The sequence below is a fragment of the Pantherophis guttatus genome, chromosome 7, assembly GCF_059756535.1.
Source record: "Pantherophis guttatus breed Tessera chromosome 7, ASM5975653v1, whole genome shotgun sequence".
Classification (NCBI taxonomy): Eukaryota; Metazoa; Chordata; class Lepidosauria; order Squamata; family Colubridae; genus Pantherophis; species Pantherophis guttatus.
The window spans coordinates 63,658,562-63,674,636 of NC_142069.1; positions in this window are offsets into that span (position 1 = coordinate 63,658,562).

Genomic DNA, 16,075 nt, shown 5'->3' on the forward strand with positions numbered 1-16,075 from the left:
AGTGGGAAAGAAGAGACGGACTCCAGAACTCTGATCACCCTGTTTAATCAGGTCATCTCCAAATCCGAACTGCCAGCTCAGCAGCTGCGGCTTGACTTTTTAAAGCCCTTCGGCTTGCCGGCTGGCCACTGACAGTGGTTTAATTTTCCCGCTGTGAATTCCAACCAATCTGCGGCGGCCATGTAAATTCCTGCATACGTCGGTACGTAACAGCAATGTAGCCTTGATTAATCTGGAGATAAATTTTTGATCATTTTGCTGTGGTTTATATTTACAATTTTTGGAGTAAACCAGGCCTGATGGCAAAAAAGAGGTATAATGTTTCTCCAGAGAAGCTAGTATAAAGCAACAAGAAAAGATGGACGATTCCCAGCCTAGTGACCTATAGTATCTTATAGCATTAACAATTATCATTATACCCATATGTAAATAATGAAGTCAGGCTTTATATCACCACAACAATAGTTAGATGATGCTACAATATTTTATAAGTTATGGGAAAGTGAAAACAGGGCTAGTTAGAAAATAGTTTAGGGTAGGAACAGGCTAAGACTCAACCCTTCCAAGACTGAGTGGCTATGGATGCCGGTGTCTCCTGTTCTAGAAGTTCCATCACTTTCGATGGGGGGGGGGGGAAGTGCTTCCTCCCATTGAGAGGGCCCACAACTTAGGTGTCCTACTGGATTCCCAGCTGTCTTTGGAAGACCATCTTACGGCCGTGACCAGGGGGGCTTTCGCCCAGGTTCACCTGGTGCACCAGTTGCACCTTTTCCTAGACTAAGATGCCCTTTGCATGGTCACTCATGCCCTGATTACTTCTCGTTTGGATTACTGCAACTCCCTCTACATGGGGCTGCCCTTGAGGTGCATCCGGAGGCTCCAGCTGGTCCAGAATGTGGCCGTGCAGGTGGTTACAGGACCTCCCCATTACTCCTGGGTAACACCTCTCCTACGCGAGCTGCACTGGCTACCAGTGGTCCTCCGGAACTGCTTCAAGGTGCTGGTACTTACCTTTAAAGTCCTACATGGCTTAGGTCTGGGGTGTTTGCAGGACCATCTCCTACCCAACTCCCACCATCCTGTCCGCTCTCACAGGGCTGCCCTCCTCAGGGTACCATCGGCCAGACAATGTCGGCTGGTGACATCCAGGGGTAGAGCGTTCTCTGTAGGTGCCCCTGTCCTCTGGAATGAGTTACCCACTGAGCTTTGGATGGCACCTGATCTCTGTTCCTTCCGTCGGGACTTAAAGATTTGGCTGTTCCAATAAATGGGTTGACACTGATCCTTGGGTTTTATTATTTTGATTGTTGTTGTTTTAATCTGGGTTTTAATCACCTCACTTTTTATTATTGTATGTTTTTAACTTGTGTTTGCTGCCCTGAGTCCTTAGGGAGAAGGGCGGCATATAATTTTTTGGTAAATAAATAAATAAATAAATAAAGGCTGTCAGTGGGGTCACTTATACTTGGATCATGCTGAGTCAATTAAGAAAGATTTCACTAATTGACTTCCGGTTTGCTTGCCTCCGGTGAAGACGGTCTCTTCTTAAGGACCGCCAGCCCCGCCGCCTGTAGAGCCGCTTCGATATCGAGAAGCGACTTGAAAACTCCGAAATCTATAGGATTGCAGGAGGAGAGTAGGCAGGGTACAGGTTGAGCCCCTGTGAGCCCCCAGAAAATCGCTACTGGGGAGGAAACAGGCGCGGCTCCCTTTCAACCTGCTGAGACTCCAGACAGCGTGGGACGACTCTGCCTTCTGCAGAGCAAGCCGGCTGCAGCAAACGTTTAAACTGAATGAAACCAACCTTAACAAATAGCGGAAATATCAACTTGAACCCTCAAACCTGGAAATCGCAAGTATTATTGCTCTGGTGACTTTTTGATTTAAGAGAAAGTACGAAGGAGTGAAAGTGGTTTGAAAAAAAAATGGCACCCAGCTGCAGAGTTAACAAGATAGCGAGAGTGGATTTGTGAAGTTACTTTGATCTGTTACAAAGTTGCGCTGCCTGTAATAAGGAGGAACAGGAGAAGAGGAAAAAAGTCTTTTTTTAAAATCTGAGTTTGCTTCAGTCTAGTTTCTATCCCCAGTTTGATTAAACCTGGGGGATTTTTTCAGAGGACTCTGTGGAGGTGGAAAAGGAAAAAGGATTTCCTTTTTCAGAAAATCTAACCTACGTGGCAGGATGGCTTCAAAGAAGCAGGAAGGAAAGGCAGCATGGGGGGGATCCCACACACACAAACATGAACAGCAGCTTCCTCCTACTCAACAGACTCAGAAAAAAGACTTTGATTTTGAAAGTTTAAAAGAATTTATCTCTCAGGCTTTGGATGATAAATTTCAAAAATCTCAACAGGAAATAGATGATAAATTTCAAAAATCTCAACAGGAAATTATGCAGGAAATTAATGAAATTAAAAATATGGTGAAGCAGGATTATGGCAAGGTGACTAAAAAAATATCGAATGTGGTGTCTGGTCTGTCAGAAATTATTATTAAAGTGGATTCCAAATTGGAAGAATTTAAATCAGAAGTCAATGTTAAAATTAAGGATACTGACTATAAAATTTCTGATGTTGAAGACAAAATGCAGAGAGTTGAAAACAAAATTACAATGATGCAATTCAGGGCCATGGAATTTGCTATAAGGCTCAGAGGTATTAGAGAGAATGACAGACAGGACCTGAGACAGATCTGTGCTGATGCTTTGGCTGTATTATTAAAAATTAATCCTGAAGTGGTTTTTTATAAAATAGACAAAATTTACAGAGTGAATTTCTGGGTGGCAAGACAAAGACAATTGCCTAGAGATGTGGTGATATATTTTACAGACAGAACAATAAGAAATGATATTTTGCAAAAATCTTTTCTTTCCTCCGTGCAAGTGGAGGGAGCTCAAATTGGAGTTTATAAAGAACTGCCACCTAAAATGTTAAAAGATAGAAAAGATTTTGGTTTCCTAGTGAACGAACTGAAAAAACAACAGGTACCATTCCGGTGGGATGCCCCAACTGGTATAATTTTGAAATACAATGGAGAAAGACATCGGTTGAACACTGTTGAGAAGGCGGAACATTTTTACTCTACTGTTCTCAAAGAGAGATCACCATCTCCACATACATCTACAGTGCTGGAGATTAAAGAGAGTGATAAGAAACAACCTCAGAAAGAGATGGAAGAACAGTCTAAGCAGGCGGAGCCAGTGGAAATGCAGGGTGCTACAGGAGGTTTTCTGGAGGAGCACCTGTTAGAATCTTCTCCAATTCTGGACCCGGCTCGGATGGTTGAAGTTAAAGACCAGCGTATAACTCGTGCAAAATCTAAGCAACTTAAAGAAAAGCAACAACAGGAAAGACAATACAAAAAGGGAGCCAAGAGTACTACACAAGAAAGTGAAGCCATGGGGGGAGCAAAACCGAAGATTTCGGAAGATCTTCGGCTATTGTGCTCGTCGCTTCAAAAAGATGAAGATGACAATTAAGTGTTTATCTTGGAATGTGAATGGGCTCAACTCACTACAGAAAAGGAAGAAGTTATTTACATATTTGAGACAATTTAATAATGATATAATTTGTTTACAAGAAACTCATATTAGAACTCAAGACCAAAAATATTTGATAAACTCGAAATTAGGAACATATTATATAGCCTCAACTTTGCAAAAAAAGAATGGTGTGGTCATTTATGTAAATAAAAGACTGACAGCTAAAATTATAGAAGCAGATGAAGATGGTAGGTTTATAGCAATTGAACTGCTTACAGTAAATGGCCAAATTCTTCTGATTGGAATTTATGCTCCTAACCAACAACAGGATCATTTTTATAAAATTTTACACACCAAAATACTGCAATGGGATTATAGATCTATTTTAATTATGGGAGATTGGAATGGAGTAATTGATTCCAAATTAGATAAAAAGAGTCTGGCGAAATCAAGGATTAGATTACCACAGACCTTTTTTGATATGAAAGAAGATTTGGAATTAAAAGATATTTGGAGAATATATAATCCAAAAGAATTGGACTATACTTTTTTTTCTGATAGACATAGATCCTTCTCTAGAATTGATTTTATTTTGTTATCAGATGATCTACTTGTTAAGACAAAAAGAACAAAGATTTTCCCAAGAACTTTGACCGACCATAGCCCAGTATGGATAGAAATTGAGATGGGTAAGATTGAGAGACGATCATGGAGACTAAATGAAAACTTGTTCAGATATGAAAAAAACATAACAGAACTTAAAAAGCAGCTGAAAGAATTTTTTGAAATAAACTTGAATAAGGGTACCCCAATTGAAATTGTGTGGGATGTGAGTAAAGCTTATATGAGAGGGGTACTCATTCATATGAATTCTAAACATAAACTGAATCGACAAAAGAAAAAATCTGAACTGGAAGCAGAAATAAAGAATAAAGAACAGCTACTTATTAAAAATCCAACAGATGAAAGAACACGTGGTGCTATAAAACTTTTGAAAGATCAATTCCAAATGCTTATGGCGGAACAAGTTGCAACAAATTTACAATACGCGAGGCACAACACATTTTGCAACGCCAATAAACCGGGCAGATGGTTGGCCTATACATTAAGGAAGAAGCAGAGTATATGGACTACTGATAGTATTGATATTGGAGGGAAAGAAATCTTTCAACAAAAATTAATTAAAGAAGCTTTTGTAGATTATTATACCAAACTATATGCTAAAGATGATATGCAGAATGGACTTATAGAAAAATATTTAGATAATAAAAGAGTCACAAAAATTACTAATCAACAAAAGGAAAAAATGAATTATCCTATAACAGAGGAGGAGATAATAGCAGCAATTAAACAATTAAAAACAGCTAAAGCTCCTGGAACGGATGGTTTGACTGCAGTGTATTATAAAACTTTGCAAGCAGAAATGGTGGAACAACTCAGAGACTTATTTTGTAACATTCAACAAGGGGGTAAAATACCCCCATCATGGACAATAGCTTATATTTCTTTGATACCAAAAGAGCAAGTAGGTCCTAAAAAACCGGAGAACTATCGACCAATATCTCTTTTGAATAATGATTATAAAATTTACGCAAAAGTACTAGCCAACAGGTTGATGCCAGTAATCCAAGAGGTGATTCATGATGATCAAGCGGGATTTATTGAGGGCAGATACATGAAGGACAATGTAAGGCAAGTAATAGACTTATTGGAATATCTTGAGAGGAATAAACAGGTACCTGCAGTGCCGGTCTTTTTGGATGCGGAAAAGGCCTTTGATAGAGTGGACTGGAATTTTCTATTAAAGACTTTAAAAAAGATGGACTTTGGGGACCAATTTATACAGGCGGTTTCAGCAATTTACCAAGAGCAAAAGGCACAGATTATTATTAATGGAAGTTTGACAACAGATTTTAAAATTGAAAAAGGAACAAGACAGGGATGTCCGTTATCCCCATTGCTATTTATTTTAACACTAGAAGTCTTGTTGAATACAATACGGAACTCTAATATCTTGAAAGGTATAGTGTTAAGGCAAGAGGACTACAGAATAAAGGCATTTGCAGATGATCTGGTTGTTACCCTAACACAGCCGATGGAATCAATAATCCAGATGAAAGACATTATACAAGACTATGGCATAGTTTCAGGTTTTAGACTGAATCAGAAAAAAACTAATATGATAGTTAAAAATATGACACAAGATCGTAAACACGAACTTGAAAGGAGGGCAGGTTTTGAGATTGTACCAAAGGTAAAATATCTAGGAGTTCAGGTTGCAGAATCAAATATGAAACTGTTTCAAAATAATTATGAGGTGTTGTGGCGAGATGTGCAGAAAGATATGGAGACTTGGAAAAAACTGCAGCTGTCTCTACTTGGAAGAATAGCAGCAGTTAAGATGAATATTTTGCCAAGATTTCTTTTTTTGTTTCAAATGATTCCGGTGCTTAAAAGCGATAAACAGTTGAAAGAGTGGCAAAGTGGAGTGAATAAGTTTGTTTGGAACGAGAAAAAACCGAGAGTGAAATTGAAAATTATGCAAGATGTTCCAGAACGGGGAGGTCTTAAACTTCCAAACCTACAGTTATATTATGAAGCAGCAGCTCTATCTCAAGCAAGTGATTGGTTTGAAAGGAAAAAGACTGGAATATTGAATATAGAAAGTTTTGACCTTGAATTTGGATGGCATGCTTACTTATTTTATGAAAATAAAGTGGATAAAGTATTTAAAAGCCACATACTTAGAGACTCTTTGATGAGAGTTTGGAAGAAGCACCGACTCAAATGGGATTATAAAATACCGCTATGGCTGGATCTTGGTCATATTATTTGGAATACAAATATAATGTCACTCGGGGGGGGTTTATACAAAGAGGTTCTTTCTACAGATGCGGGCAGATGGCAGTTGAAGACATTAGAGACACTGTTGGACGAAGGGATTAATTTAACTTGGTTACAGTATAATCAACTTCAACTGAGATGGAAAGAGGACCAAAAAACTGGTATTATGTTACATGAGGAAGAATTGGTTAGACATATAAAAGAGAAAGGTCCAATGCATATCAAAAGGCTTTATAATGTTTTGCTAGAAAGGGACTCAGAAACTGAATTAGTTAAAGATTGTATGATTAAGTGGGCACAAAATTTTGAAGAACCAGTGATGTTGGAAACATGGGAAAAAATTTGGGTTCAGAATGTTACATTTACACAGTCACAGAATTTGAGGGAAAATTTCTACAAAATGTTTTATAGATGGCACTTAGACCCCAAAAAGTTATCATGTATGTACCCTAATGTTCAGCCAAAATGTTGGAGATGTGATTGTTTAGATGCTATATATTATCATGTCTGGTGGACTTGTAAGGAAGTTAAGGCTTTTTGGATAAAAATTTGGTGGGTTATGCAGAATGTTTTGAAGAAAAAAATTCAATTTTCTCCACAATTGTTTTTACTGGGTATAGTTAAGGGTTTTACATTGGGTGAAACAAAGTTGATATTGTATATGATAACAGCAGCGAGATTATTGATAGGTAAATATTGGAAAAATGAAGCTCTGCCCACTATCGAGGAATGGACTTTGAAGATGGCCAGTTTTGCAGAGATGGCGAAGATTTCAGCATATTTAAAAGATTGTTCACAAGAGACTTATGAATGGGAATGGAAAAAGTGGATAGATTATGTGCAGAACAAATATCAAACCAGAAGTATCAAATAGCTTTTAATTGAAAATGTTATGTTATATTAAGATAGAAATATTTTAACTTAGTGAAGATGAAAAATTATAGGGGGGATGGAGAGGTTCAAGTTTTATATAAAGGGTTTTTTTTTTATGTGAGCATATTCTGTGGAAGTCCGGGGGGAGGGGAGAGTTAGGGAGGGTTAAGGAGGATGAGGTTGGGGAGTTTGGGGTGGGTTGAGGGGGGGGGAAATGGGGCGAAAATGTAATTATAAAACTTTTGCAATAAAAAAAAAGAAAGAAAGATTTCACTAATTGATATATATCATCACACACACACATACACACACACATATCATTAAATAAAATAGGGTGACCTGAAGTAAGTGATCAGATGCTAGCAGGAATTACATAGAAGGAGGATATAAAAGAATTATGTCATTTTCAAATTTTCCATTGTAGATGGTAGACAGTTTTTTGTTTACTACCAAATGTTGGGAATCATGGTAAGGATGAAGAATCTAATCAGGGATGGAATTCACTTGGACTTCTGGTTGATGTCATGGCAATATCAGACACAGAGGAATGTGTCTCCATGTTCCCTCTACTGAGTTCTTCCTGTTTGTGGGTGCTGGAGAGAGCCTAAGCTGTCCTGAAAGGAGGCGGTGAAGCAAAGGGGGGCGTCCTGTGAGGCCAGGGAGAATCACAGTTCTCCTGTCTGGCCCGGAGGTTTTTTTCCCCTCTCAGCCACAGCAAGAAGAAGCAACCTTAAGATGTCCGCTACAAAGCTGGGACAACCGATGAATAACAGCTAGGATTGGTGCAGGAGAGAAGTAGGTGAGCCATGGTGGAACTGGGAAAGAGGATTTTTCTTTTACCTTAAATTTAACCCTAAGGTGTAATCCAGAATAATTGGCTCCAAATCAGCTTTTAAGTGGCAGCTAGGCATTTGGTGAAACTACCAGACCACCTGACAGGAAGTGGAGTGTTGGAGAGAAAATAATAAACTTTGAAACTTTGAAATATATAGGAAATTAAACCTTTAAGCTGGGAAGGTGTGGTACTGGGAAGGTATTTTTTATGCTGGAATCATTTAAAATTTATTATGTTGTTATAACTTTGTTACAACTAAAAATATGCTGGAAATAAGATTATACTGAAATTCAAGCTGAAAGTGCCACCTGCTGACGAAAGAGGGGTGAAATTCACTAATCTTCGCTACCGGTTCGCAAATGTGAGCACACGTCTCCTCCACACATGTGCAGATCCTTCTGCACATGCGCAGAGAGTCATAAACAGGACATGATTACATCCAGGCGGGTGGGTGGAGCCTCCCGCCACCGGCGCTACTGGTTCACCCGAGCTGGATAGAACTGACTGAATTTCACTGCTGAATCTACTGGTGTACCTAGCAAAGTATTTCAAAGAAGACACCTAGGCTGAGCTAATAAATGTGCTGTCTAATAATAAATAACCCTAAATTTATGTTGGGGTAATTATACTAAATAAATGATTTTCCTTGCCATCTTTGCATCTATGTAACATTACATGGGAAAACTTAAAAAAAACCTGTAATTTTTCAGTGGGAAGAAGATTTCTTCACCATAGTTATTTCAAAAATCTCTGATCATAGTTAGGATCCAACCCATGGAATACATTCATGGTTATGTTGGGCAAACCACAGCCAGATGTACTTTGTTAATAGGCGAACTACGCTTTGCACTATTAAATTATTTATTTATTTATTTATTGTCATATTTATATGCCGCCCTTCTCCCGAGGGACTCGGGGTGGCTCACAGAATAAAACAACCCAACAATAAATAGAATTAAAATATTAAAACCTGATTAAAAGCCCCAAATGCCCCAAATTAAAATGAACAGCAGATCAGGGAATTTGCTGAAAGAGCCATGTCTTTAGGTCGGTGCGGAAGGTGCAGAGGTCGGGAGCCATCCGGAGCCCAGTGGGTAAACCATTCCAGAGGGTCGGTGCAACCACAGAGAACGCCCTCATCCTGGGGGCCACCAGCCAACACTGTCTGGCCGATGGGACCTGGAGGAGGACAGTCCTATGTGAGTGCACTGGGTGGTGGGAGGCCGGTAGGAGAAGGTAGTCCTGCAAATACCCCGGGCCCATGCCATGAAGGGCTTTATAGGTGAGCACCAGCACCTTGAAGTGGATCTGAAGGACCACTGGCAACCAGTGCAGCTTGCGCAACAATGGTGTTATATGGGAGTAACGGGGAGCACCCCTAACTACCCATGTGGCTGCATTCTGGACCAGTTGGAGCCTCCAGTTGCACCCCAAGGGCAGCCCCATGTAGAGGGCATTGCAGTAATCCAACCGAAAAATAATGAGAACGTGAGGGACCGTACGGAGGGCATCCCTGTCTAGGAAAGGGCGCAACTGGTGCACCAGGCAAACCTGTGCAAAAGCCCCCTTGTCACGGCCGTCAGATGGTCCACCAAGGACAGCCGTGAATCCAGGAGGATGCCAAGGTTACGAACCCTTTCTGAGGGAGCCAGACACTTCCCTCCCATCAGAAGTGATGGGGATACTAGATCATGAGATGCCGGCATCCACAGCCACTCTGTCTTGGAGGGGTTGAGTCTGAGCCTGTCCCTACCCATCCAGACCCGCACCGTCTCTAGGCACTTAGACATCACGGAAAGGGCATCCCTGGGTTGATCCGGGGTGGAGATGTAAAGTTGGGTATCATCAGCATACTGATGATACCTCATCCTGAAACTACGAATGATCTCACCCAGCAGCTTCATGTAGATGTTAAAGAGCAGGGGGGAGAGAACCGACCCCTGCGGCACCGCACAAGTGAGGGGCCTCGGGGAGGATCTCTGACCCCACGCCCAGATAAACTGTGTACGGCCCGAGAGGTAGGAGGAGAACCACTGTAGAACAATGCCCTCCACCCCTAACTCCCCGAGTCGTCGCAGTAAGATACCATGGTTGATGGTATCAAAAGCTGCTGAGAGGTCAAGTAGCACCAGGATGGAGGAATAACCCCCATCCCGGGCCCGCCAGAGATAATAATAATAATAATAATAATAATAATAATAATAATAATAATAATAATAATAATAATTTTATTTCTATACCGCCCTTCTCCAGAAGGACTCAGGGCAGTGTACAGCCAATTTAAAAAGCACAAGACACAACAATGATTAAAAATTAAAATAATAAAATAAATTTGGCCGGATTAAAACCCCAAAAGTTTAAAATACCCCCATTAAAATTATTATGTTGATAGCCTGACCTGGCGGAACAACAGGGTCTTCAATGCGCAACGAAACACCCGGAGGTCGGAGATCTTACGTATCTTACCAGATCATTCACCAGGGCGACCAATGCTGTTTCAGTGCTGTGTCCGCACCTGAAGCCTGATTGGTATGGGTCTAGATAACCAGTTTCCTCTAGGAATTGCGGGAGTTGGTACGCCAACACAGACTCAACAACCTTCACTATAAAGAGAAGGTTGGAGACAGGATGAAAGTTATTCAGGGAGGCCGAATCTAGGGCAGGCTTCTTGAGGAGGGGACGATCTGCAAAGAAGTCTGCATCTATATCATCTCAGCCTTGAAATCAGCCTGTTTCATTTTTAGCCTTATATTGTGCAATCCTTCTGTTAATTATCCTAGGCATGCTTGTGGGCTAGCACAAGCCCCTCATCTACCTTATGGCACTGAAAATTCTGCCTTGGGCTTCTGAGAGCTCTAAAATGACTGTAGGGACCTCAGTTTCTCCAGACCAGCATGTAAGTTTACTTGCCTGGAGAAATAAGAGCAGAACTTGGCAGTTAAACTTGCAGATAAAAGCAGCAAATATAAAGCAAAATGGTTTTTCTGCTTTTGCAATAAATTATGCTCCCAGTCTTTATAACAAATGCATGAAATATATGACCAGGAAAAAAAAAAAAGAGTAAGGGAAAACTTTAAATTCCAGAACAGATGCAACACAAATCAGATTGCAACCCATTTATGTTCTCTGTATTTTCAGATTCTACTAATATTCATTGTGAAAGTGGACTAAAGAGGAAGAAACCATAGTATCATTTTGAGTTCCTACATGTTCCATTTTAATTACTGCCATAAAGATGCAAACTATTCAAATGTCTGTTAAAAGATGGCAATATCTTCCCTTTCTTTTCTCCTGTTTGGATGCAACAAATTATCTGGAGGTATTTAATAATAACCATAATTATGACACAATGATCATGGGCTCGATCCTAGAGTAGTTCTGTAATATCAATGAAATCAGGGCAGTTTATAAATGCAAGATCTTAATTCACCTGGAAGATAAAGATCTGAACACATTCTTTGATAACTTTCCTGTCATGATGAATCATTTTTTCTAATAAGGCTGATATATAATTTAATCAAGAGATCAATGGTTAGAGTGCTTTCAATGTCATCAAATCTATAAATGAGTTTTTTAGATTAAATGGGTATGAAGGCAGAGAGCTGAAGTGGGAAGGAGGAAGGCAAGGACAGTAAGTTGGTTATATGGAGTGGGACAAAAATAGGAATACAATAGGGAGAAAAAAAGACTGTGGCAGACATAGAGGATTAGCAAAAGCAGATAAATAGCAGCAGAAAGAATTATGGTTTGGAGGACTTGGTAGCTCTTCAGTGCTTTCCCAATGTGGAATCGGGAGGGTGCCAAACCTGACCTTTCTGCAAGCTGCAAACTGCACCACTGGATCATCAACTGTCTCCTTTTTAGCTTGGTGTCTTAATGAAGAAATGAGCCATACAGATGAAATAAAGGCCATCGAAATATAAATCTAGTGGGTGTAGGGAACCTTAAATTGCCTCCATTCCCATCAGTCTTCCTCTGCAAATGTTCCCTCTGCATTCTCATTACCTTGATGGGTGTAAAGTTAGGATCGTTCATTTGTCAAGGACAGTTAGTTAGGATCGGAAAGCTACAGGGTAGCAATTCAGGTGATATTTGGAAGAAAGGGACCAGATCACAACAGACCTACTTTGTTCCCACCATGAACCTAACTTAGTTCACTGCTTGCATTGTAATGAGCTCAGGAGATACTGCTGGGTATTTTTGTTATATTTTCAAATCAGCATCACCATACATTTCATTCAGAAATACCTGTGTGTGTGAGTACACACACAACTATTGAGGGGGTTTTGTGTTTGGGTGCTTGCAAACTAACAAATATGGATACAGAGGTCTAGTGCTCAGAAAGAACTGGGATTAAAAGCCATCATTGTTTTGGTTCTGGTCTCTTTTGATTAATAAATGTGATGTTACTTTGTTCGTTCGCAGCAGGGATTCTTCATTGAATAAACATTTCATTTTGCCATGGAAACCCTTGTACAACTTTAATGCTGCATTTTCCTTCCTGTTTTTTAAAAAGATAATTATTACAACTAGCTGGCATTTCCTTAGAATGTAGAAATCTTCCATGCTGATTTAAATATTTGATATCGGGTATTACTCCTTTAGCTTTTAATTATTAGCATTTCTCATATCTTTCTTATTGCTCAGCTCTTCAGTAGCAGTTGGGTGAGCTCTGCTGTTTGATGGTTTAGAGGGTGCGAGAGAATCTTTCCAAGTGGTCTTTATAGCCAAACCAATAGTGGTCCAGTACTATCAATATCAGATACTAATTTGGGGCCTTCTTCATTTGCAATGTTAGAATTAGGTCAAGCAGATCCATCCATCCATCCATCCATCCATCCATCCATCCATTCCCACCTGTGCAGGTCTCTGTCTGCTTACATTCGTCCATCCTTTAAATGTTACATTTTCGATGAGGGGCCAAGGCATACAGCAGAGTTTGTCCTGTAGATTAGTGATTACCCCTCCCCTCAAAAAAAGATACATTCTGTATTATTATTTTTTTTAATTTTTTTTTATTGCAAAAGTTTTACAATTACATTTTCACCCCTTTTCCCCCCCCCACCACCCACCCCAAACTTCCAAACCTCCCTAACCCTCCCTAACCCTCCTCTCCCCCCAGACTTCCACACAATATACTCATATCCGATACAAAACCCCCCTTAGTATAAAACTTGTATAAAACTTGAACCCCTCCCTCCCCCTTATAATTTCTCTTTTTATCTTCATTACATTAAAAAATTTCTAATACATTATTTTCAAGTAAAAGCTATTTGATACTTCCTAGTTTGATATTTGTTCTGAACATATTCTATCCACTTTTTCCATTCCCATTCATAAGTCTCTTGTGAACAATCTTTTAAGTATGCTGAAATCTTCGCCATCTCTGCAAAACTGGCCATCTTCAAAGTCCATTCCTCAATAGTGGGCAAGGCTTCATTCTTCCAGTATTTACCTATCAACAATCTTGCTGCTGTTATCATATAAATATCAATTTTGTTTCACCCAATGTAAAACCCTTAACTATACCCAATAAAAACAATTGTGGAGAGAATTGAATTTTTTTCTTCAAAACATTCTGCATGACCCACCAAATTTTTATCCAAAAAGCCTTAACTTTCTGTATTATTTTAAAGCTGGGTTATTCAACAAGTTTTTCTTCATTATATAGGTGGCTTCACAACAATTTTTTATATACTTTGGGAAGCTGAGACATTTTGATGATAGACTTTGTCTATTGTAGATAGACTTTGGGTTTATCAGAGACTCCGGCCATCAGCTGCAATGTAGGTAATTCTAAATATATTTAGTTAGCTGTCGGTATAAGTGGGTTGGTAAATTTTTGGTGGATGAAAAATACCCAGTGCTTTAGGGAATATATTTTTCTTTCATTCAATTGTGTCGAATTCTTGGACTCTGCTTGGATAAGTGCTGGCAATTTTCTTAGCAAGGTTTTCTTCAGAAGTCATTTGCCATTGCCTTCTTCCTAGGGCTGAGGAGAAGTGACTGATCGAAAGTTTCCCAGCTGGCTTTGTGTCTAGGGCAGCACTAGAACTCATGTTTCCCAGTTTCTATATTTATGCCGTAATTACTACACTAAACTTTAAGGATACATTAATTTGCATGATAATTTTTCCTCCCTCTTTTTTTTTGAGGAGGGAATCTTTTTGCTTTTTTGTTTTAAAAATGTTAGCTTATTTTAAAACTGGAGAGGGGGGGCAGATGTCTTCAGTCATTGTTGACTCCTGGTGATTTTCATTATTTTCTGTCTCATTGTGATTAAAATGATATTGCTTATTTTCTACAATTGTGATTGAAACACACAGAAAGGCCTCATCCCCACTTTAGTTTTGGGGCACGTTATATAAAAACTGAATCTAGAAAAATCAAATGATGTAGATAAAGAGTTGAACAAAGCTGAAGAAGCTTTTTGGATGAGAAGCGAAACATCTTCAAAGAAAAACCAGAAAGTCCAGTTGCCTCTTGAAAAAGCACTTTTAGGACAACCATGACCTGGATGACTGAGAATCTCCATAGACAGATGTAGATGAATATGTGAATGAGTGTGTAAATCATGTCAAAGTAGTGGTATGAGCATGAAAATAAAATAATAAGCAGGAATACTGGTAATTGATAAAGATAAAATGTTTGGTTTAAAAAGAAAGGATTCTTTTTAAAACGAGAACAAGGGGAGACTCTCTTGTTCCAGGAGAAACTTCTTCTGCACTTACAGAAACAATATCCATCAAAACCATCCTTCCACCAATATTTCAGAAAGTCTTCAATTCTCTAGAATCTAGAATGATTAATTTGGGTGGAGTCTTACAAGAAAAATTGGAGAATACTTAGAACAAAACCTTTTCTCTAGATTCTACAGGTCTTTGTATTTTTTTAGGATTTGTAAAGCTACAAATAGGGCTCACCCTTCAGTCTTCCTAACTGTGCCTTTAACATATTGACTAACCATTCTTTAAGGACATGACATAATCTTTATCTTAACTTCATCCCATAGCTGAAGCTGCAAAATATATATTTAACAAATCTAACATTAAAAAATTGTGTATTCCGTCTCCTGCCAAAACAAAATATGTTACATGTATTGCTTCAATGGTCCCTGTGGTAATGATGTGTCAGGATCCAGAACCTACCCATGTCCTACTGGTTACTGTTCAGCATATTAGTGGACCTTTCTTTCTTGTCACTAATGACTTCCTTGCATGGTCACTTTGGCATGGGCAGCAGGAATGATCAAATGCCAAGGTGCTGATGTCCATCCCTCCATGTTAATGGAAATGATTGATGGATGCTTCTCTTCTCCCTCCCCCCAATTATCTTTCCTAACTTGTCAGCATTAAAATTCTCAGCACAGCGACACAAAATGGTCTCATCAGTAAGCCAGAACAGAGGTTGGCTGTTCAAAATTCTGTTATAAATCATGGCACAATATTTTGGGGGCACATTATGGACTAGAGAAAAGCATGTTAAACTGGCTAACTGGACAGGTCACAATGTTGTTAATATTATTTATACTTTTTAAGCTGTGCATAGAACATAGAGAAGTTTGTTGACAGATATTATAAATCAGGAATCTCAAATTTGTGGCCTGTGGGTTGTGATGTTGATATCCATATCATTCTGCAAGCCCCCTTCCCCCCCGCCTCACTCACATACAGCAGGAGAAAGATAGCAACAACTTGCTGATCCTTTGGCTGGCAAGAAAGCAAATCATGCAGGGCTCTCAAAAATATGTCTCTGGAGACTTCCGGTTGGCGCTGTAGGGACACAGACAGAGAAATGGCGAGCTCCGCAGAGCTTTGCCAAAAGACGGGGGTCTGCTAAGCTGCTGCCGACAGGTCTGTGGACCTCCCCTGTCTTGTAGGGACAGGGGGACAAGAAGGGACCCCTTGGGCGGCCGAGAGGAACGGGCAGGTTCCTCGGGGCCGGAGGCTTTTCCTTCACGCCGGCAGCAGTGGAATGACAGCCATGGCGGCTGTCCTGAAACTGCGGCAACCGGGAACAAAGATCGTGCTGGAGGAGAGGAG